The 23,187-nt window shown below is 36.8% G+C and overlaps 1 pseudogene; it reads right to left on the bottom strand.

Moving 5' to 3' along the window:
* Nucleotides 1–405: 405 nt before the first annotated feature.
* LOC100734269 (prostaglandin E synthase 3-like) lies at nt 406–7,735 on the bottom strand (annotated as a pseudogene).
* Between the last annotated feature and the right edge of the window lie 15,452 nt (nt 7,736–23,187).

Below are 23,187 nucleotides of genomic sequence, written 5' to 3'. Positions count from 1 at the left end.
CCAGAGGAATGGCAGGTTATCAGTTTCAGGTGTCAAGTAATTTGAGCCTATAAATAAAATCTAAAATTTAGTTATCTTTTGCTATGCTGAGAATTTTCTATCACGTCAGTAACTATGTTATGAAGTAAGACAGACTTGGGTGAAATTTTTTTTATTACAACTGCTGTATCAGTTTCCTAGGACCTCAACAGCTCATGAAAATGTGGAACATGTTCATGCATAAGGATAATGCCTCAGGTGGCTTAAAATTGCTCATATGATTGTACATTATCTACCCTTAGTGAAGCCTTAAAAAAACAGATTGGAAAAATGAGTTAAATGAGGCAAATACAGCATCCAGCTTTACAGCTATCAACTCAGGAATCCTCTCAATTATGAAATCCTACAGCAAAGTTATTTTCTTTTTCAAAATTCAAGTGAGGACATTTGCTTACTCCAGATGTGGCATTTTTCATCATCACTGTCCTGTGAATCATTACCGGCTCCATCTACTTCCGGTAAATCTACACCCTCCTCACCACCCATGTTGTTCACCATCTCAGAGAAACAAAATGAGCTTCAGCGGAATCATCCTCCCAGTCTTTCCAAATATCGAAGTTCACACTAAGCCAATTAACCTTTGCCACTATTTGGGACTCCTGCACCTATTTGGGACTCCTGCACCTCACCATCTATGTGCATAGGAGGGGCTGGGCAGATCTGGGGTGCCTGCATCAGCCTTCCCGTGTGTCTAGAGGACTGTGGATATCTCAGCAAGCAGGGGAGAATCGCAGGATCCAGAGGCCCTGCGGGCTGTGGTAAGTGCTCAGCGCACTCTGCCCAAAGCCCAGACTGTTCGGGACCCTCCAGGTTTCCGGGTGCAGTGAAGTGGAGAAGTGGGTTTAAGGCACCTACATCCACCTCTCCATCCCGGCTGCGCTTGGAGAACTGTGGAGCTTCCAACAAGCAGGTGGATGCACAGTGTCCCTGAAGCCCAGCTTATCTGGAACTACAGAGTTCTAAACAGGCAGAAGAGGGCCATTGGTTCTACAGGCCCAGTGACTTGGGGTAACGGGGTGCCAGAGTCTCAGGAGCTGCGAACATAGAAGGGGATTTCCAACAGACCCTGAGGAAGCTTTCAAATAACACTTGAAACACAGAAATATAGGAAAATGACAAAACAAAAGACCAAATTACAACCTCAAACCTCGAGCCCATCTCAAGAAACCCTAGGAGCGATGTATATACAAGACAATATATGCCATTCACCTCAAATATCTGACACAATAGCTACTGAAATTAACAAGCAACTCCAGAAAGCTTTGAAGAAATTCAAACTCGAAATAATCTCCCAGGTAAAGGAAGAAATGATAAAAGAAATGAAAGAGATTCTGAATATATCTAAACAAAACACAGTTAAAAAATTGGAGGAACTAAACAGAAAGATAGACTCCCTAGATGAGCAATATAAGAAATAAACCGAATACATAATGCAGATGCACAGAGATATACAGGAAATAAAAAACTCCACTGAAAGTTGTAAAAACCGCCTTAATGAAAGGGAAGATAGAATTTCAGACCTTGAAGACAGGATTGCAGCTAGTGAACAGGAAAGGAAAAATCTTTTAAAAATAACAAGGAATCAGGAAACAACAATTCAACAACTGCAAGATGATGCAAAGAAAAATAACATAAGAATGATAGGGATTAATGAAAAAGAAGGAGACAACATAAAGGATGTCAAGAGGATATTTAGAGAAGTAATAGCTGAAAATTTCCCAAGCATGAGATCAGAAACTGACATCAGGATCAGTGAAGCATATAGAACTCCAAGTAGTCATAACCAAAATAAAACTACACCCAGACATATAATAATCACCATCCCAGAAAGCCAACACAGGAACAGATTGTTAAAAGCTGTCAGAGAGAAAAGACAGATCACTTATAAAGGAAAACCTATCAGAATCACAGCAGACTTCTCAGCACAAACAATAAAGTCAAGAAGAGCATGGAGTGAAGTATTCCAGATCCTAAAGCAAAATGATTTCCAACTGATGTATCCTGCAAAACTATCATTCAAAATTGATGCTGAAATATGATACTTCCATGACAAAGAACAGCTGAAGAAATTCATGAACACCAAACCAACCCTGCAAAAAATATTGAAAGACAGTTTAGACACACAAAGGAAAAAACCACTAAGCAAAGCAGAAAGATAAAGATGCAACAGCAGAGAGATAACATGTCAACAATAAACCAGCATTTAACAGTAATAATCATTAATGTAAATGGTCTCAATGCACCAATCAAAAGAAACAGACTAGCAGAATGGATCAAAAAACAAAATCCAACCATATGCTGTTTCCAGGAAACCCATCTAACCCAGAAGAATACTCACAGACTGAAAGTCAAAGGATGGAAAACAATACTTCATGCAGCAGGAATCCCCAAAAAAGCAGGAGTAGCCATTCTATTTGCAGACAACGTGAACTTTAAACCAACAATGACCATAAAGGATAAAAAAGGTCACTACATACTCGTTAGGGGAAAACTCCAAGAGGAAGAGATATCTATCTTAAATATATATGCACCAAACTCCAGAGCACCCAGCTATATAAAACAACTATTAACAGAAATGAAAACTCAAATTATCAGTAACACAATTGTAACCCGAGACCTTAATACGCCATTGACACCAAAGGACAGATCAACCAGACAGAAAATGAGCAAAGAAATAACAGAACTGAATCACACCTGCGAACAAATGGATTTGATAGACATATACAGAATGTTCCACCCAACAACATCAGAATACACATTCTTCTCAGCAGTACATGGATCATTCTCTAAAATAGACCATATATTAGCTCACAGAACATATTTAAACAAATGCAAAAGAGTTGAAATCATACCTTGCATGTTATCGGATCATAGCGCTCTGAAATTAGAAATTAATGATAAAAGATACTGCAAAAATCCCACAATCACATGGAAACTGAATAACATACTCTTGAGTAATCAGTGGGTCACAGAAGAAATTAAACAATACCTAAAACAAAAATGAAAATGCAGACGCAATTTACCGGAATTTGTGGGATGCAATGAAAGCCATCCTCAGAGGAAAATTTATTGCCGGGGTTCCCACATCAGGAAATCAGAACGAATACAAATAAATAACGTGATGCTACACCTCAAACAGCTAGAAAAAGAAGAGCAAGTCAAGCCCAAAGCCAAAAGAAGGGAGGAAATTATAAAAATCAGAGCAGAAATCAATGCAATAGAGACTAAGAAAACAATCCAAAGAATCAACGAATCAAAGAGTTGGTTCTTTGAAAGAATAAATAAAATTGATAAGCCCCTAGCCAACCTTATTTTAAAAAGGGAAGAAAAAGCTCAAATTTGTGCAATAAGAAATGAAAAAGGTGAAATCACTACAGACCCAATAGAAATACAGATCATCAACACCTATTTTGAAAACCTCTGCTCTCAAAGGTTTGATAACACAGAAGAAATAGACAAATTCTTAGAAACATATGAAGTACCAAAGCTAGATCAAGAGGTTGTAACTGTTGGATAACCCAATCTCTGTTAATGAAATTGAAAATGTAAGTTCTTACCTACAAAGAAGAGCCCAGGCCCAGATGATTCATTGCAGAATTCTACAAGAAATACAAAGAAGACCTAATGCCGACACTCCTCAAACTATTCAATGAAACTGAAAGGGAAGCAATCCTTCCTAAATCATTCCTGGAAGCAAATATTACTCTAGTACCAAAACCTGAGAAAGACCCAACTAAAAAAGAGAACTATAGACCGATCTCTCTAATGACCACAGATGCAAAAATCCTCAATGAAATATTGGCAAATAGGATGCAGTAAATCGTCAAAAAGATTATACACCATGACCAAGTGGGATTCATCCCAGGAATGCAAGGACGGTTCAACATACGTAAATCAATAAATGTAATCCACCATATCAATAAAGCCAAAAGTAAGAATCACATGATCATTTCTATAGATGCAGAAAAAGCCTTCGATAAGAACTTTACAGAAAATTGGAATAGATGGTCTTTACCTCAATATAATAAAGGCCATTTATGACAAACCAACAGCCAGCATCATACTAAATGGCCAAAAATTGAAAGACTTTACTTTAAAATCAGGCACAAGACAAAGATGTCCTTTATCACCACTCCTATTTAATATAGTACTGGAAGTACTAGCCAGAGCAATTAGGCAAGAGAGAGAAATAAAAGGGGTAAAGATAGAAAAAGAAGAAGTTAAATTATCATTGTTTGCAGATGACACGATACTCTACATAGAAGACCCCCTAAACTCCATTGAAAGACTCTTAGATACAATATATAAATTCAGTAATGTAGCTGGATACAAAATCAGTACTCAGAAATCAATAGCATTCCTATACACGAACAACAAAATCACAGAGAGGGAAATAAGAGAAACTACACTCTTCACATTAGCAAGCAAAAAAATGAAATATTTAGGAATTACTCTTACGAAAGAAGTGAAAGACCTATACAGTGAAAATTATAATACACCGAAAAAAGAAATTGAAGATGATCTCAGAAAATGGAAAGACATCCCTTGCTCATGGATAGAAAGAACAAACATTGTGAAAATGGCCATTCTCCCAAAACTGTTATACAGATTCAATGCAATCCCAATAAAATACCATCAACATACCTTATAGATCTAGAGAAATCACTCCTAAAATTTATCTGGAACCAGAAAAGACCTAGAATAGTAAAGGCAATTCTAAGCAGCAAAGGCAAGGCCGGAGGCATCACAATCCCTGACTTGAAGTTATACTACAAAGCAACAGTAGTAAAATCAACATGTTATTGGAATCAAAACAGAGCCAAAGATCAATGGAATAGATTAGAAGATACAACCACAACTAAAAACATACTCAACCACCTTATCTTTGATAAAGGAGCCAAGCAGGTTCACTGGAAGAACAACAGTCTCTTTAATAAAAGGTGCTGGAAAAACTGGCTCTCCATTTGCCCAAAACTAAAGCTAGACCCATGTCTATCACCATGTACTAAATTAAAATCTAAATGGGTCAAAGATCTGAATATTAAAACAGAAACACTAAATCTATTGGAAGACAAATTGGGTAGAAGCCTTCAAGACATACGAGTAGGTAGAGAATTCGTGAACAGGGATCAAACCGCATGGGAAATACTTCCCAGAATCAATAACTAGGACCACTTCTTATTAAAAAGTTTCTGCATGTCAAAAGAAATCTCCAGCACAGTGAAAAGAAAACCCACAAACTGGGAAAAGATTTTAGTGAACTCTCTCTCAGACAAGGGACTCTTGTCTAAAACATATAAAGAATTAAAAAATCTCAGACCCCCAAAATTCAAAGATCCAATCCAAAAATGGGCATCTGAGATGAATACACACTTCTCAGATGAAGAAATACAAATGGCAAATAAATACATGAAAAAATGTTCATCATCATTGGTCATTAGAGAAATGCAAATTAAAACCACACTGAGATACCATCTCACTCCTGAAAGAATGGCCAGGATCAAGAAAACCAACAACAACAAATTCTGGAGAGGCTGTGGGGAAAAAGGAACTCTCCTACACTGTTGGTGGGAGTGTAGACTGGTGCAACCTTTGTGGAGGTCAGTCTGGAGATTTCTCAAAAAGCTCGAATTGGAAGCCCCATTTATTCCAGTTATTCCACTTCTAGGCATATTCCCAGAAGAACTGAAAGCATCATACCACAGTGATCTATGTGCACCTATGTTTATAGCAGCACAATTTGTAATCGCCAGATCTTGGAAACAACCCAAGTGTCCATCAACTGAGGAATGGATAAAAAAGTTGTGGTATTTCTACACAATGGAGTATTACTCAGCTATAAAAAAGGATCACATTGAGATATTTATCAATAAATGGGCACAGCTTGAGACCATACTCATAAGTGAAATAAATCAATCTCACATGTGTGAATACAGAATAGCTTCCCTAATGTAAGTAATGATTCAAATATATAAAAATATGTGGTAATCATGATTCCCCATTATGTGACCTTGAAGCCTTATAAAGTTTTCACTTATATATTGGAAAGGCTTTATTCTGGGCTTCTTGATATGGAAATATTTGAAGCTATAGTATATGAAGTTTTATTCAAATATTTCAAGGAAAAAGACAGACACTATGGCAACTACTATTAAGTCGGGTTATTTGGTGGTGAAGCACTAGGTTGCTGAAACAGTCATGCTTTGACCTGTATTGTTATATTGTTATGTCCTTTTTTATCTCAATCTCTCCCTTATTCATTAAAAAATTATTTAGTTATTTTTTATGGTTTTTTTAATTAAGGGGAAAAATTTTAAAAATTAGCAGGATATATAATAGTAACTTTTTTTAATTTCCTATTAACTTGTTTTGAAGTCCTGTAATACTCCCACGATCTTGTTTTGACTGATTAGACTCTGTTCCATTCTGTATGATAGTATCAAGTTTAAGGGTATAGGTAACTACTTTGAAGGCAATAAGATTCACTAAGATGCTCATTCTGATTTGACTATTGTCTCCTTTGGAAGTCCTGTAATGTTTTCAATGCCTAAGTTTTATTGATCTTGTTCTGTACTGTTTTGTTCAACTTTATAATACCTAATGAGATAGACAATTCTTTTTAAGGAAACAAGAGACATTATTGATAACCATTGTTGATAACCTTGTACTCTGTTTTTACATCATGTGCTATGTCTATCCTTGGTTTTGACTGACAGCTTTGTTTTGCCATATTTGACTTTATTCTCTCCCCAAAAAAAGTAATAAGAACTAAGGAGTAATAAAACCCAAAATGTGTAAATTTTGTTGTAAAAAAGAGAGGGAAAAAAGTGCTCTAAAGGATACAACAGCAAGTGTGTTTAGGGGTGTTAAATAGCTGATCATATTAATGTTTTTGGTTGGATCATTGAACACAACTGTTTGCAGTCTCACTGTTTGAGTGTCCACTTTGTATGCTTTGATACTGTGACTTGAGCAACTTATCTCTAAGATGATAATATGTAATCTATTAACTGGTGATTTCTTACTGTTTTTTTTTTTTTTTTGTAGTTCTGTATTACTTGTACCCTTACACCGCTTTGTTTTGTTTTTGTTTTTTCTCTTTTTCCTTTTAAATAAAATTTAAAAAAAAAAAACCTTTGCCCTTTCTTTGGTTAACCGAGACCATGAGTGGCCAGATTCTCCTTTATGTAAACAGCGTAAGATTTATCTGTCTGTTCTTTTATGCTTGGAGTCACTTGGATCAGTGCAGTGAAAAAAGACCTATTTCATTTAATATTTAAAATTATCACTTCCTCCAAGACAACTGAGAGTAAGTTTGAATTTTTCATTAACATCTGTACTATCTCCAACACACAATTCAGTGAAGACATAGTCTCTTAGATCAGACCACTTTGCAGAGGCTGGCTGCATTGTGAGTGGGCAGGAGGATGGAAGAGCAGGTGGGTGCGCTTCTTGCACTGGCTGCTGGGGAGCTGACTCCTCTCCAAGGGCAGCGTCCATGTTGTCTTCCCAGTTAAAGGCCTCTTCTCGCTCCCCTAGGGCAACTCTGAGGGAGGGCTCAGCTGGGCCCCCACAATGCACAGAGCAAAGAAAATAGCTCCTCCTTCCAGCTATCTTGGTGGAGCATCCAAATGATATGCGACCTCCAAACAATACAAGCTGCTAGATGTCCAATATGAGAATTCACATTCCCCAAAGTCAAAGAATGCTTTCTAAGGAACATCAGAGGTTAAGACTAGGAAAATGTATTGAAGGAAAAGCTAATAAGGAATAGGAACAGTTCCTGAGAGCTTGGAGGGGTCCCAAATGGGTTGCCCAAGTGTTTTTTGTTTTTGTTTTTGTTTTTGTTTTTTGTCCCTTTGACAAGAGCCATAAAGCCACAGTTGTGTTGCATTGTTTCAGTGTCCTCTATTTGATTGCATTGTTCTATATGTAGGCTTTTGTGCCAGTATCATGCTATTTTTGTTAATAAGGTTTTCAGGTATATTTTGAATCAGGTATTGTGATGCCTCTTGCATTGCTGTTTTTGTTCAAAATTGTTTTTAGTTTTTCTGGGTCTTTCATTTTCCATTTAAACTTTAGTATTTTTTTTCTAGTTCTGTGAGGAATGTCATTGGCATTTTGAATAAGTAATAAAACCCATAAGGTTTGCATAAGGTTTGAATAAGGACTGCATTGAATCTGTAGATTTCTCTCAATAAATGACCATTTTAACAATATTAAATGTGATGATCCATGAACATGGTCTAACCTTCCCATTCTCCACATATCCCTCTTGTAAGTATCTCCCACTGAGTCACTGATAGCAAGAGGCCCCCAAGAACCCTGATGTACACTTGGTCTTCAACTTCTGATCCCCAGAATAGCTCAGTTCCAAACAATTTTCTGTACCTTAAGCTCCTGCTTATACCACTCTGAGATCTGGTGAGCACTGCAGTGAATTCCTTTCTCCAAAGCCAGTCTGCCACACCGAAGCCACTTTTAAACTAAATTCTCCCACTAGATTTATGGTTTGTAATGACTGTACGTTTCACGTGTGGATAGGGCTACCAGCCCACTGTTTAGTACTGGAAGGGCAGGCGCTCTGAAGGCTTACCTTGTGCTTTGTGAGTCAGCTCCCCTTCCCCGCCAAAATAAGCTGGGTTTGTCTGTGTGACACTATTTTGTATTTTTCTCTGCATTGCCTATTTCTCCTAGGATTTAGGTCTTTTATCACTTGTTTTTGATTTCTAGAATTCATCCTCTCTTTCTGTCCTTGAGTGTACTTTTTTCTAACTCTTAATTTTTCTCAGTTGGAAACTCACATGAAATATACTTCTATTTTACTGTCTTCTTACCTGGAAGTTTCCTTCTGCATTTGTCTTTTCCCTAAAACCATTTGTATCAATCCTTCTTAATTATGACAATTTTGGCCATTCTTTATCTTCCTCTTTACATCTACTTCCCTGCCAGAACCTCAATGAATCAAAAAGTTCATTCTTTGAAAGAATAAACAAAATAGATAAACCTTAGCCACACTTATGAAAAGAAAGAAAAAAAACTCATTCAATAGCCTTGAAATGAAAAAGGGAAACGGAAGCTGTCAAAATCCAGAAGACAGTAACTACCATGAAAAATTATACCACAACAAAATGGGAAATCTTAAAGAAATGAAGATTTCTAGACTCATAAAAATTACCAAAACTGAACCAAGAAGACATAAAAATTCTGAACAATCCAATAAAAACCAATGGAAGCTGTAATTTTTGGGGGGGTACTGGGGCTCAAACTCATGATTGCATGTTTACAAGGCAGGCACTTATGCCACTGAGCTAAATCCCCAGCCCAGGAAGCTGTAATTTTAAAAAACCTACCAACTAAGAAAAGGCCAGGATCTGATGGATTCACTGCTGAATTCTACAAGACCTTTAAGGAGGTTACAATGTTCCTCAGACTCTTCAGTGAAATTGAAAAGGAGGGAATACTCCCCAAATCATTTCTGGAAGCCAGGACCATGATGATCCCCAAACCAAACAAACTCCCAGTTAAAGGGAAATATTTAAAGGCATCACATTACACCAATATTCACACACCCATGTTTATAGCTGCACAAATCATAGTTGCTAAATCAGTAGGCAGAGAAAGGAAGGAAAATAAAAAGAATCAGGACATGTTAAGCTCATGGGCCTACTTTATGAATTAAATGCAAATGCAGATAGTGCAAATGTATACTAATGAAAACATTAAAAACTCATGACTTAAGATATTCTGATCACTCCCCCAAATTCCTCCTGTATCCCTTGCAGGCAATACTTTTCTTCCACTCCCAAAATCTAGTAATCACAGTCTGCTATTACTGTACCTTTCTTATTCAGAAATACAATAATTCAGTAAGAAGAATCAAAAGACTGACTTTTTACCTAGCAAAATCATTATGAGATTTATTCACATTGTTGCGTGTGCATGTGTGCACATGTGCACATGTGTGAAGTTTTCTTAAGAAAAATTTAAATGGAGACCAGGCCTGAGGAAGCGCTGAAAAAATTAGCAGGTCTCCTAAGTGATGTTAACCATGCTTCATGGCAAATATAAATGAAACTTCACTTGGACTATTTCTTGTAAATGTCTATATTAAATAACACAGAAGTTAAAAGCAGCCAACCAGAATAGTCAACAAACATAACTATGTGGCTAGATGCTTTCTCCAAAAGTAAAAATTGTAACTCTAATCAATCAAATAATTTCTTTTCTTCTGTATTTACATCATACATGTTTGCTTGTGATTGTCTGACATAGAAACACTAAAACATTTTTACTCTGATGTTCTTCAATTGATGAATTCCTTCATAATCAAATTTTTAAAAAATTCATTTTGACTCCATATTGTTTTTAATAGTTTATTCTTCTGATGATTACCGTAGGTATTCCAAAACTTCTAATGATTTCTTCCTGCCTGTGACTACTATAAATAAATCTGCTGTAAACATTTGTATATCATCACAACTTTAACTGTAAACATTTAGTAAATCATAATAACATCTCATTTCTCCTAATTACTTGTAAGTGGAAATGCTAGGTTGAGTGTCAAGTATAACTTCAACTTTTTAAGAAAGCAATAGGCAAAATATTCTCTAATATTTTACATTCACATCAGCAACTTATAAGAATTCCAGGTTTAGCTCAGCAGTGTAAGTGCCTGCTGACAAACGTGAAGTCATGAGTTCAATCCCCAGTACTCAAAACAAAAAAAAATCCAGTTGTCTAACACTCTTACATCACTTGGTATTATTGTTCATATCTCCCTGAAATGTCTATTTAAATCTCATTCATGTTTTACACTGCTGTATTACTAAACTCAGGAGTTTTCTTACAAAGTCTGGACACAAATACCTTATCAGATATCTTTTATAAACATTTACTTCCATCCTGTGACTCATTTTTTCATATTCAAAACAATGCATATTTTAAAGACACAGAGTTAGAGCTGGGAATATACCTGAGTGGCATGGTGCCTACCTGACAAGCACGAGGTCCTGAGATTGATTCCAAGTTCCAAAAAAAGTAAAAATAATAATAATAAAAGATGAGTTTTAATTTTAATTAATTGCAACTTGTTTTTTTATAATGAGTGTTTTCTGTGACCAAGGAAATCTTTACAAGGACACAAAGTTTTAAAGTATGTGTAGTTTTCACTCTGTTAGGTCTTTGGTTATATTTTTAAATTCTATAAAAATTCCTATATCCTTATGGAATAAATTATGGTATATCAATACATGTAAACAATAAGTAATGGTTTACAGCTTGAAATTTACTAAATTTATTTTAAATTCTGACACTCTGGGACGTGGTGGCACACACCTGTAATCCCAGCACATAAGAAGCTGAGGCAGGAGGATTGCTGTAAGTTTGAAGGGCTACAAAGTGAGTTCAAGTCAAATTGTACTATATAATGAGATCCTGCTTCAAAAAAAATTCTGACACTTTTTAAATGAATACTTTAGGCTTTCCTTTTTATAAAAACAGGTGATTTATAAATGTTATGGCTTAAATATGCACTGACCCCAAAAGACTAATGTATTGGCAGCTTGAGGGCAATGCAGCATACTCACAGGCAGGCCTAAGAGAAGGGATTGGATCATGACTCCTTTAACTTCCTCAAAGGGCTGACATACTGATAAGATTATAAATTCATGGCATTATTGGGGGGTGACAGAAACAAGTAGTAAGACCTACTTGAAACTAGACCTACTAGTTGAAAGGAGTGGATCATGGTGGCATTACCACGTGCCCCACATGGCATTACCACAGCTCCATGACCACATGGAACTGTGTTTGGTCCTTAGCTATTCCCCGCAAGCTCTTATCTCCTCACTTCCAGGTGCCACCAAACGAGCACAGGGGCTGCTGGTGTCTGTGGCAATGCAAATCATGGCCTCAAGGTTTTGGAACATAGAACTTTCCCTAAGCCCACAGCAGTTGATGCTGGAGCTTTTAACACTATTAGCTGTCTTCATGGGACTGTGGAACCCAGATGATACTTTCCAACTGCAACAGGACAAACATAAATGGTACCATGTCTTTTGGTACCAGCACCTGTGGTCCAAAGTTCATGGCTATGGACATGTTCCCAAGGTCATCCAAAGCCTATGCACATACATGTGGTCAATGGCACTGGTATCCATGTCTCTTGAAGTGTAGGATGTCAGGCAAACCTTTGCCAAATTCTGTAGATTCAATACAGGTGGTGCTAAGGATTGCAGGCTTGGTATCTGTGGTCCTGGAGCTTCAGAGTGTGGCTGGAAGCATCCCTATGCTCCATGGGGAAAGCTCTGGTAGGGCAAAGGAACTGAAGATAGGCGGGCCCTTTCCCTGGTCCCTAGGAACAAGCTTGAGTGATGCAAAGGCTTTTCAGCACCAATATTTCCAGTCCCAAGACCATGGGCTGGTTAGAAGGCTTTCCCCAAGATCCTGCCAGACTAGTGTGGGTGTTGGTAGGGGTTGGGGCCACTGGTTCCAATGTGAGCTGTGGGATCTGGTTGTATCCCTGGAGCAGCAGGGCTCTTCTGGCATCTCCCCAGCTCTGGAAGCATGAACATGGATGAAACTGGGGTAATCACAGTGGGTCTCAGGCTTGTGGCCCTGACGGTCTCTGTTGCTGATGCAGCAAGACGTTTTGAGGGGACTGATCTCTGATACTAAGGCACTTAGTGGCCCAAAGGTTTTGACATGGCATGACAAAGTAGGTGCCAGAAGGAGATAAGATGACTTTTAGAAGCATCTTTTATGGTAGTGTGAACCCAGGGAATTGGAGGATTCCAATTGTTTCGAAGTGAGTCACTTTGGAGCACAGGAGTTCCCTTTAGACTAACTCTCCAAATTGCATTTAAAGCTTGTAAGTGCTATGTACATTTCTTAAAAGTGACAGCCGCTAGTCTGTGGCTATTAGCAGGTTTGTTTGCATTTTCCCAGTTTGTGCCAAGAGTTTCCAGTTTCGCATTCCATTAAAGAAACTAGGGTTTAAATTATTAATTGCTTTCTTTTTCTCTCTAAATTGATTTTCCGATTCTCAGTGCTGTTTAGGGTTCCTGTCACTTCTTGGCTTATTCCCAGAGTTCTCCATTTTTCATTTTTCTCAAAATATGTTTTATGTTGTGTTGCCATAATTCTTCTCATTCACAGTTTTGTAAATGGTATTTTTATTCAGCCATCTCAGCTCCTTCAATCTATGATTAATTGTAATATACAATGTAAGATAAGGCTCAAGGTATTTTCTTTTGTGCAAGAAAAATGTCCAGCTGATATAGATACAATTATTGAATGTATTAATTACCCCCAATGAATATCCTTGACATGTTTGCTTAAAACTAAAGATGTATAAGTCCACTTCTAGGCCACTATTCTATTCCATTATTCTCTTTCCTTAAGTTAATACCACTAAGTTGACTGAGGTCTTCAAATCAGGTAGAATATGCCTTAAATCCTTAAATCAAAAGGCTTGGGCTGTTCCTATTCTTTTCATTTCAATATAAGTTTTGGTATCACATTGCCAATTTCTATTTTTAACAGTGTGCTAGAAAGATTGGGTGTGTAGCTAGATGGAACAGTCCTTGCCAACATTTGCAAGAATTCAATTCAATCAGTAGTACCACAAAATAAAATAAAAAATACAGTCCTGCTGTGATATCAAGAATGAATTGAATCTACACATAAATTTAGGTAGAATTAACATCTTAATAAGATTGTCTTCCAAAACAAAAATATGACAGTCATTTCTGCCTCATCACCAATATATGAGTTTTCAGTGTACTACAGAAGAACCGTAAATTTACACCAAAGTATTTTACACTCTATACTGCCTTACATGATATTTTAAAACACTGTATATTGACTTTGGTCCTGAAAGCTTGGTAAATTATTGCTCCTGCTACCATTTGCCCCAAAATTTCTTAGAATAGTCTAAAACAGATGCCATTTTCATAGACACTTTTACTCCCTCCTTTGAGTTATGCTTATTTTTCTGCCTTCATTATCAAAAAAATTCAATGTAATGGAAAATAAACATAATTAAGAGGTAATATTCTTGCAATTAAATCTTTCTGTAGACACAGCTTTGGCTTTGAGGTAAAGCATTGTCTTTCACCAATAAGTATCACAGTAACTGTAGGTTTATCAAAGACATTCTTCATCAAACTGAAAAAATTACTGTATCTACTCATTTTTCTTAAATATGTATCAAATAGTTTTCCACATCTAATGAGACTGATTTTTTCTTTGTTCTATTAATACAGTGAATGGAGTCTCAAATTTTAAAGTTTACATTCTACAGACACTATCTTTTTGATATGTTGTGTTCAATTTTCTCAAATTTGTTTAAGGTTGTCTACATCAGTGCTCATGAAAGATAATGATCTATAGTTTTAATTTCTTATAGTGATATATTCTGGGCTTTTGCTTTGCTATTAATGTTGGACTCAAAATTGGGAAATGTTCTATCTCATGCTTTTGCTTTTTTTTTTTAATCAGAGTCATGTTGGACTCATAAAGTTGGAAAATGTTTCACCTCGTCCTATTTACATGTTACTTGCAGGAAGATGGTTGGAAATAAGTAAGTAAAATAACAAACAGGAGCTGGGGATTTCACTAGTGGTACAGCACCTGCCTGGCACGCATGATGCCCTGAGTTCAATTTCTGGTACCTCCTCAAAATAAAAAATAAAAATAAAAATAACAGAGGGATGAGAGGAAACCAGAAGCCAAACTCTTAGATAGCAAAGAGACTCAGGGGAAGGGGAAGGAAATGTAAAAGGAAAGGAAGTGAAAATGATAAACACACGGGACATCCACACAGCATTTCCTCAGAACAGACATCACTATTCTGTCCACAAACATGTGCTAATTTTAAAAAAAAAATGTATGTGCTTAAGGAAAGGAGAATAAAGAATTAGTTAAGGCAGTTGTGGGCCAAGAGCAGAACCAAGAAGCCAAACTACACCCTTTAGTGATCCAGCCAGTGCCCAGGCCAGGCCCCACCCGCACCCACATCCCCATAAGTAACCAACTGATTCGGAGGAACACAGGCTAAGATGATAGCAACTGAAGCAAAAAACAACTTAATGCTGGTATTGCTTGATTGACTTTGCAGGCTTAAAGCCGATAGTCTGAGCATCTATTTAGAGGATAACAATATGCAGTACAGCAACTATGGAAGTTTTCCTTCTGTCTTGTTTTTGAAATCCAGTATCATTGTGCTTTGTTTTGTTCCATTTTGTTTTGCTTTATTCCCTTTAAAATAAAGAAAATTTTAATGCAGGGCTCCAAGTGTATTAGTCTTAAGGAGCAAGACTTGTACAGTAGAATGTGTCCTAGATTTATCTACCAGAATGTGCAGCAGGATGAAAGTGAATCAATATGTATATTTTGCTTTTAATTCTGGGGCCTCTAATAAGTTTTACTAGTCTGGAAAAAATCTGACAAATGTATTCATCTGTTTAGTCACGATCTGAAAGAGAGACAGGAAATTTCTACAAGAGTCCACTGACTGCCTTTTGTAATGAACTCATAAGTCAATATCCACAACCCTCCCCAAACCCCAGAGTTCCTAATATGCTTTCACACATTGTTGATTAACCTAACAAATTACAGAAACCATATGAATTAACCGACTTTTTTTTTTTTTTTTTTTTTTGGTACCAGGGATCGAACTCACAACTTCATGTTTGCCAAGCAGGCACTTATGCCACTGAGCTAAACCCCCAGCCCCAGACATTTTATATACTCGGTGTTTTTTTTTTTTCACAAAACAAGTTTTTATTCAATATATTTTATCATTAGTTTCTGCCCTTTGCTTTCCAGTTGGATACTTTAAGCTAATTTGTTCTTCCTTTCCTAGTTTTAAAAAGAACTTGGATAATTACAATATTTATTTCCTAAAATGAACACTAAATCTTTCTCTAGACAATGCTTTTTTTTTTATTGTAAAAGGAATCAAACTAAGAACCTTGCCCTTGCCAGGCAGGTGCTTATGCTGCTGAGCTATATCCCCAGCCCCTAGACAATACTTTGGCTAAATTCCATCAATTATGTTTTATTTTTCATTCACCCATATTTTTCACTGACCCTTAGTTATTTAAAAGTATGTTAATTTACAAATATTTAAAATTTATCCAGATAATTTTAATTTCATTGTGACCAAAGAAAATACTTTAAAAGATTTCATCCCTCTTAAACTTACTGAGATTTACTTATTGACCCCAGTATATGTTTTTTTCTTGGTGAATGTTCCATTGGGTCCTGAAACAAATGTCCATTGTACGATTTGGTAAGATACTTATCAGTATCAATTAGATCAAACTGTTCAGTGCTGTAATTTCCACCTGCCATTAAAGTCAACTTTACTCATAGAAATAAGCCAAAATTATAACGGCAGGAGACAATGAAAACACTGTTTTACAGAATCTTCCAAATCTCATTTAAGAAGCTGAGGATATGCATTTTGGCAATTTGTAAGAGATAACTGTTCAAAACATAACAAAATTTCACTATTATCAGTGCATAACTCCTAAGTAGTTCTTCCCACAGAAAGCACTGAATTAGATGCTTAAAAACAAAGAATTGGATTCAGAGGACTCTTGGCAGAGTCATATTTTGATTTCTACTACTGAGAAATATGAGGTTCATTCCTTCAGTCCCAAAAGCTCTGCTTTGAGTTCTCTCAGCTTTGGTGGAATTTCAAGTATGGTCAGGTTAGGACAGCAGTATCTCCAGCTAAGTGTCTTATGATTTGTAAAACATGATATTTACCATGACCCAATCCCAAAATAAGTCAAAGGATACGTAAACTTGAAGACACTGTCATAGTTTCTGATACAGAATCACTTGTTATTTTTATCTTTACTGTTGGGTACCTACAGTGGTTTTTTTTTTTTTTCTGATTTTAAGATTTTATTTCCATCAGTGATTTTCAGCAATTAGATTAAGGTATGTCTTCCCGTGGTTTTATGTTAATAATTAACTGTCCATCTTGAATCTGTGAGTTTCAGTAATGGAAAATTTTGGACTTCGAGCAGAAACTAGCTTTTGTCTGGTTGGTGATGAAGGAAGCAATTTATCATTGATTTTTCAAAACACTTGATAAAGCCAATGCTGAAATTAAATGGCCAGACATTTAAATTTGTAGAGAGTAAAGGAGTTGGGAATTTTGCATGAGTCATGATTTGAAAACAATCAGTACCATAAAAACAAAGCCATCCAGTGTTAAGTTTTAGTTGAATTTTGGGCTGAGTTCATATCCTGAGGAAAAGCACAAAGTTACTAGTTCTACTAAATACTGAATACAAGGCAAAGAACTGTCGAGACGATAAAAGCACTAACTTTTTTTCTTCAGGCTAAGAAAATATCACACCAAAAAATAAACAAGTGCTAAAAATTGGATTAGATATAGGCTATGAGAATTCAGAGAAAAATGCTAATTAAAGGAAGGCAAAGAGCAAAAGGGAACTTGTTTGAAACCATGTTCCATGAAAAATGATACAACAGTATTGGAAACCAGAGAGGAAAACGGTAAAATAAAGCAACATTCAGCAAATCAGATAAGATTCACAAAGAACAAATTCTTAAAAGTTCAGGAAAAAACTGGTACAATCTAAATGATCATTGCCTTTACAGGAAGATACGTGGCATCACTCACAGGCGGTTGGTCTTGAATATGTGTGCTTCCCCTGAAACACTTTTCTAACTTGGGGAAGAAAGCAAGTAACTTAAAACGGAAGAGCTCAGCGCAAAGGCACACACCTGCAACACCTGCATTCAGGAGGCCACCGAGGACAGCTGCCAGCTGGAGTGCAGCCTGTGTACACAGTAAGTGCAGGCCAGCCTGGAATACACAGCAAGAGCCTGTCACAAAAATTAACTAAGTAAGTGAATCAGTGAAATGGAATTATTGTGAAAATTAAGTAAAAGTTTGAGTACACTAAATTGCAGTTTGTATAAATAGTGGCTGAATACCAGCAGTTACACATAATTTATAAAGATTTATAAAGTTGTACCTTTCTAAAGATGTATACTTTGCCATGTGATAGATGCTCAAAAGAAAAACTGTTTTCTACACAAATTTTGAGAGCTTAAACATGTCTGGCTTCAGCCACTTAATTGAGTGGCAATAAATAAGCTATCTCACCTTTCTAAAGGTGTAAAATATGACTTTATATTTAAGGAAAAAACACTGGTACTGAGTAGGCTATCAAACTAGCTACTATTAAGATTTCTAACAAATATTTAGCACAACTAATTGGAAGATATTCAGCAAAGTGAAACGCATTCTAAGTTGAAACAAAAACATATTGAAGTTGACAAAATAGACTTTTATGAGCATGTGAAGAAAAGAACCTCAAAATGATATTTATGTATAATGTGGCATGAGGGATTCTTTTGGTCACGGCTACTTGGGGTTCTGTACCCCGCAGCCATGTTTATAATTTTTCCTGTAATTTCAGAAGTGTCCTGCCACTGTTTCTGTGAACAGGTTTTTAAGCCATCTATGCTGTCTTTGGGTTTCACACTTACTCCAATTATTCTTCAGTTAGCCTTCTTTGAATAATCAAGGTTTTTTGTCCATTTTAAATTGTTTATTGGTACATTACACATTAATCATAGGGGACTTGTACCTGTACCTGATATAATTGTATTTTTTTGTCCATTTTTCATGTTCTCTGTAAGGTGTCCTTCAGTGGCTGGTTTTTGAAAGCATCATTGTTTTCTAGTTCTGAAATTCTGTCCTCCCTGGTTGGTTCTGTTCCCCATACTTTCAATAGGATTTTTTAATCTTGGGGATTTCTGTTTGAAACCTTTTTCATGGGCTCTCATTCTTTGGTAAACTGGCCACTCATATTTTGGATCATCTTGTTTAGTGTATCTAGCCTTCTACTGGTGTCTTTTGAAGGCCCCTTCATCTTTTTCATTATTACCTCCATTACCTGTTTAGTTACATATTCTCTAATCCTACTGAGTATCTCTTTGAGCTGTTTCCTAACCTCCTGTTTTTAACTAATTCATTGTGGCTTCTGTTCTCTGCACTTTGGCGACCCTTGACTTGGAACTGGTGGAGCTGGGAGCTCTGTGAGGTGTCTTGTTGCCTGCCACCTCATTATTCTATTGCTGTTGGTTTGTTTTATGCTGAGGTGTGTACGTACTTAGAGTCTAAAGACTTTGTTGTTATACAGATACCTTTAGTCGCTTTTCACTGATACACTTGAGCATGACTCACTGTAATCCTTTGCCAAAGCCCTGATATGATTACCTTGGTTAGTTTAGGGAGAATACAATGTCATTAGCCCAGCAACCATGTTCTCTGGGAGTGCACTCAAGTGTTATTAATGTACAAACATAATTAGAGCACTGGCTTACAGACAAATACCATGAACTATATAACATTGTTAATATCAAGCCAATCAGCTATAGTAGTAACATCCAAGAAACATTACATATTAACATACCATAAGAACTAATTACATATCATGCTTAATCCCAGAGAAGATATCCATGAGGATGTAAACATTTAGACAAGCCAGGTCAGAACTAACAGCTAATATGTACTAACATGACAGCTGTTATCTCCCTGAATAGAATTCAATAGTAATTTAACAGTTACCTATCAGATTAATGAAGTTTTACAGCTTATACTATTAAAGATATAGGGCCTAGGAATGGGAAAACACAAGAAGAAAGCCTTTAAACCTTACACTGTATGAGGAGAAAAAAGTGATACAAAAAGTCTTACTGGGGAGTAGAGGTTGTTTACAGAATTAGGTAAATGTAGAAGAAAAAATGGCAAGAAACAGGGTAAAAGAAAACAAGGGGCAAAAATTATAAAGAGTAAAATTAAGAAATAATTAAAGGGAGAAAAGGAAAATGCAAGGAAAAAAAGAAAATGAAATAAGCAAAGCAGAAGGACAAAAATTTCCCAAGCCCTAGGAAACAGGTGGAGAAAAAAATCAAAAGAAACTAAAAGCCACACCCACACACGAGAGAGAAATTTCTCCATGATTGTGGAGAAATATACAGTTTTCTTTTAGGATCTGTACTTTTAGGTTTGGAGCCCGTATTCAAGAGTGTATCCCTGCTCATGCTGGCAAATAAAGCAAGCAGTCAGATCACAGGTCCATGTTGCATGCAGTCAGTCCAGTCAGCCACAGGAGTGAGAGTGACAATTTTGTGACTTTCACATCCAGAGTGACTGAGGATGAGCCTGATCTCTCTGGCGTTGGGTGGGGCCTGAGTCCTTGCAGCTCATCAGCCTCACCACAGCTGCCTCCCCATGGCTGTCGAGGTGGAAGCATGATAGTAGGAATGCTAAAATGAGCTCACAGCTGCTTTCTGGGTTCGGTCACCCTCCCCTGGAGTGGCTTCCAGCATCCTCTCCAGGGGACAAAGCGGGCTAGAATCGCTCACTGGCTGCTGCCGCATATAGCATCTGCCCGTCTATTCCGGTGCTGCATTTCTCACTGAAGACCTCTGGAGTCCCCTCTTTCACTTTGTACACTGTGTTCCCTTCTCATGAGTCACAAACTGGTAGTCAGAAAGCAAGTGCACAGCGCCCTTTCTTTTTTTCACATTTAGTTTTGCATCTTCAATTTATGGGCTCAAATTTCCCTAGCGGATCTTTCTTACATCCCCAGGATTCACCTCTCCCCTTTTCTTTCCCACGTTATTTTCCAGTACCTGCATTCCAAATCTTGGAGAGGCAGAGCTGACCACTTGACCATTTCTCACAGCCCAAGAAAAATATCTTTCTTATTTAAAACTAGTTGGATTTTCCCAAGTACAGGTGAACCAGCCCACCCAAATTTCCTACATATCCCATTTCCTGTATTTCCAACTTGTGACAATGAAAAATTATCCCCACCCCCAGCTGTGAAGATAACTAAAAAGTGCGAAAGCACTCTGATACTACTCTCTGAATAGGTATGACGGGCTGAAGTTACTGCCTCAGAAGTAACTTGGAGAAGACACGAGGTCTCACTGCTTGACAGACACATCTTCTTCAAGTTGCATCAGCGCAAACCAAACTACATTCTCTTTTACTGGAAGCCCAGGATTTGTATACTGCTTAAATTGTGTTATGTAGACTTTGCATTTTTGTCAGGTCAGAGTTTATTTGTATTTGTTCTTCCTATGGTAGGAGTTGACCTGTTGTACAGTCTATACAGAAGTTGAATACTACAATTATTTTCAATTACAATGTGTATATTTAAAATGCTAAGTGTTAAGAAATATTTTTAAATTACGGGACATTTTAAAGGAAATGTTAAAGTATTGTCAAAAAAAGTTTAAGTATCCCACTATTTAAAAAGCATAGCCTTTGCTTCCAAACCACCACCAGCATGCGTGTCTGTCCCTGCACATTGCATACAGCCACAGTGGCCCCCTTGACCGAAGCTGACCTCAGAGGACATGGAGATTTACAAAGTGGCCAAGAAAGGACTGACTCCCTCACTTATCACTGTGACCACAAGAGACTCCATGGTGTTACACAAACACATTTTGTGACAGGTACTATAATCTGGAGAATCCTAAAGCCTAAAGGACTCACTCCTGATCTCCCTGAGGGATCTCTATCACTTAACTAAGAAAGTAGTTGCTGAGGCCGGGTACATAGTTCAGTGGCACAGTGCCTGCCTGGCAAGCACAAGGTTGATTCCTGGTACTGAAAGAAAAAACAAAAAGAAAGCAGCTGTTGTTCCATCTTGAGAGGAACAGAAAGGATCAGGAAGACAAGTTCTCTCTGACCTTCATCAAGCCAGATTCACCATCAACTTGATATTATAGAACCAAGCAGGCTCTCCCCAGCAGGAAGAGTCATCCACAGCCTCCATCCTGGTGGCATGAATTTGTTTATGTACTCAAGCAATAGGGTCATGATTTAACTTAAAAAAAAAAAAATATATATATATATATATATATATATATACATACATACACACACACACACAAACATATATAACTCACACATAAATTACCTAAGAAATGCAAATACTTTATCTGTGACAGATTAAGGAAATCAGTTTATTACCAAAGAATAAAACTTAACTTCATTTTTTAAAAATTTTAATAAAGTTGAAAGTTTTCTGTATCAAGACTACAAATTCAGATTTTCCCTACAAGTGATCCTAATTCTAGTTACCAAGAAATGTTTTAAGTTTGTATTTCAAAAGCTGTAACTTTTATGTAATTTATCACTTGGCACTGAAACATCTAAGGGTTTCGTATACATAATTTTATTTTGTCCTGTTTATATGGACTCAGTGTCTTCCTGATGTTAACTACCTTGCTTAGCAATTTGAATTTAAGATAAAAGCAATGAATTCAAAATTTTCCTGAGACACTTTCTTGGTTCCTGCCTATCCGCATACCCACAATGCACAAGTCAAAGAATGGTTGTTACATTACCCTTACTAGTAAATTCTACCATCCCACTCTAAACTAAAAGCAATTTCTAAAGATCACATAATCTATGAAACTTTCCATAGGCAGAAGTATCTAAACAATTCCTGAAGTTATCTCCAAACTGTTCACCCAAAGTTCCCGTGATTGAGAAATCTGCTACATTCCTTAAATTAGATGAATTTAGTTTCTTCTTCAGCATCAGTTTCATTTGTGCCTGTTTACTGACTACAAAAACAGCACCTCACCATTACACAGAATAATTCTTATATCTACAGATATGATCTGATCTCTCCATTTTGTTTTTGTTGTCTGTCTTTTGGAGACAGTTTCACTATGCAGTTCAGACTTGCCTCAAACTTGGCAGTGATCCTCCTGCCTCAGCCTCTGCAGTGCTGGGAATACAGGTGTGTGCCTGCCTCAGCCTCCCAAGTGCTTGGGTTACAGGTGTGCACCACATCTGGCTCTCTCCATTTTGATTCAAACATTTTCTCAATTTCCCTCCCCAATCTTTATTTCCTCATATTATTGTCATTTACCTCTACATTTTTATCTATACAAAACTTTATAAAATGATGTCAACCAAAATGCACAAGGATCCTGCTAAACAATGTTAATAATTAGCACTTTCCTCGTCCAAAAATGATGCTATGAGTTCCCCAAGCAGAAAGTAATAAGAAGTTATTATACTTTCAAAAATTTTCATTTTTCTTTTGAGAACTCTTGATTTGA

This window comes from Cavia porcellus, unplaced genomic scaffold (genome assembly GCF_034190915.1).
Source record: "Cavia porcellus strain 051 isolate PalLab524CR breed Dunkin Hartley unplaced genomic scaffold, mCavPor4.1 scaffold_1, whole genome shotgun sequence".
Taxonomy (NCBI): domain Eukaryota; kingdom Metazoa; phylum Chordata; class Mammalia; order Rodentia; family Caviidae; genus Cavia; species Cavia porcellus.
This window is presented reverse-complemented; position numbering and strand designations above follow the sequence as displayed.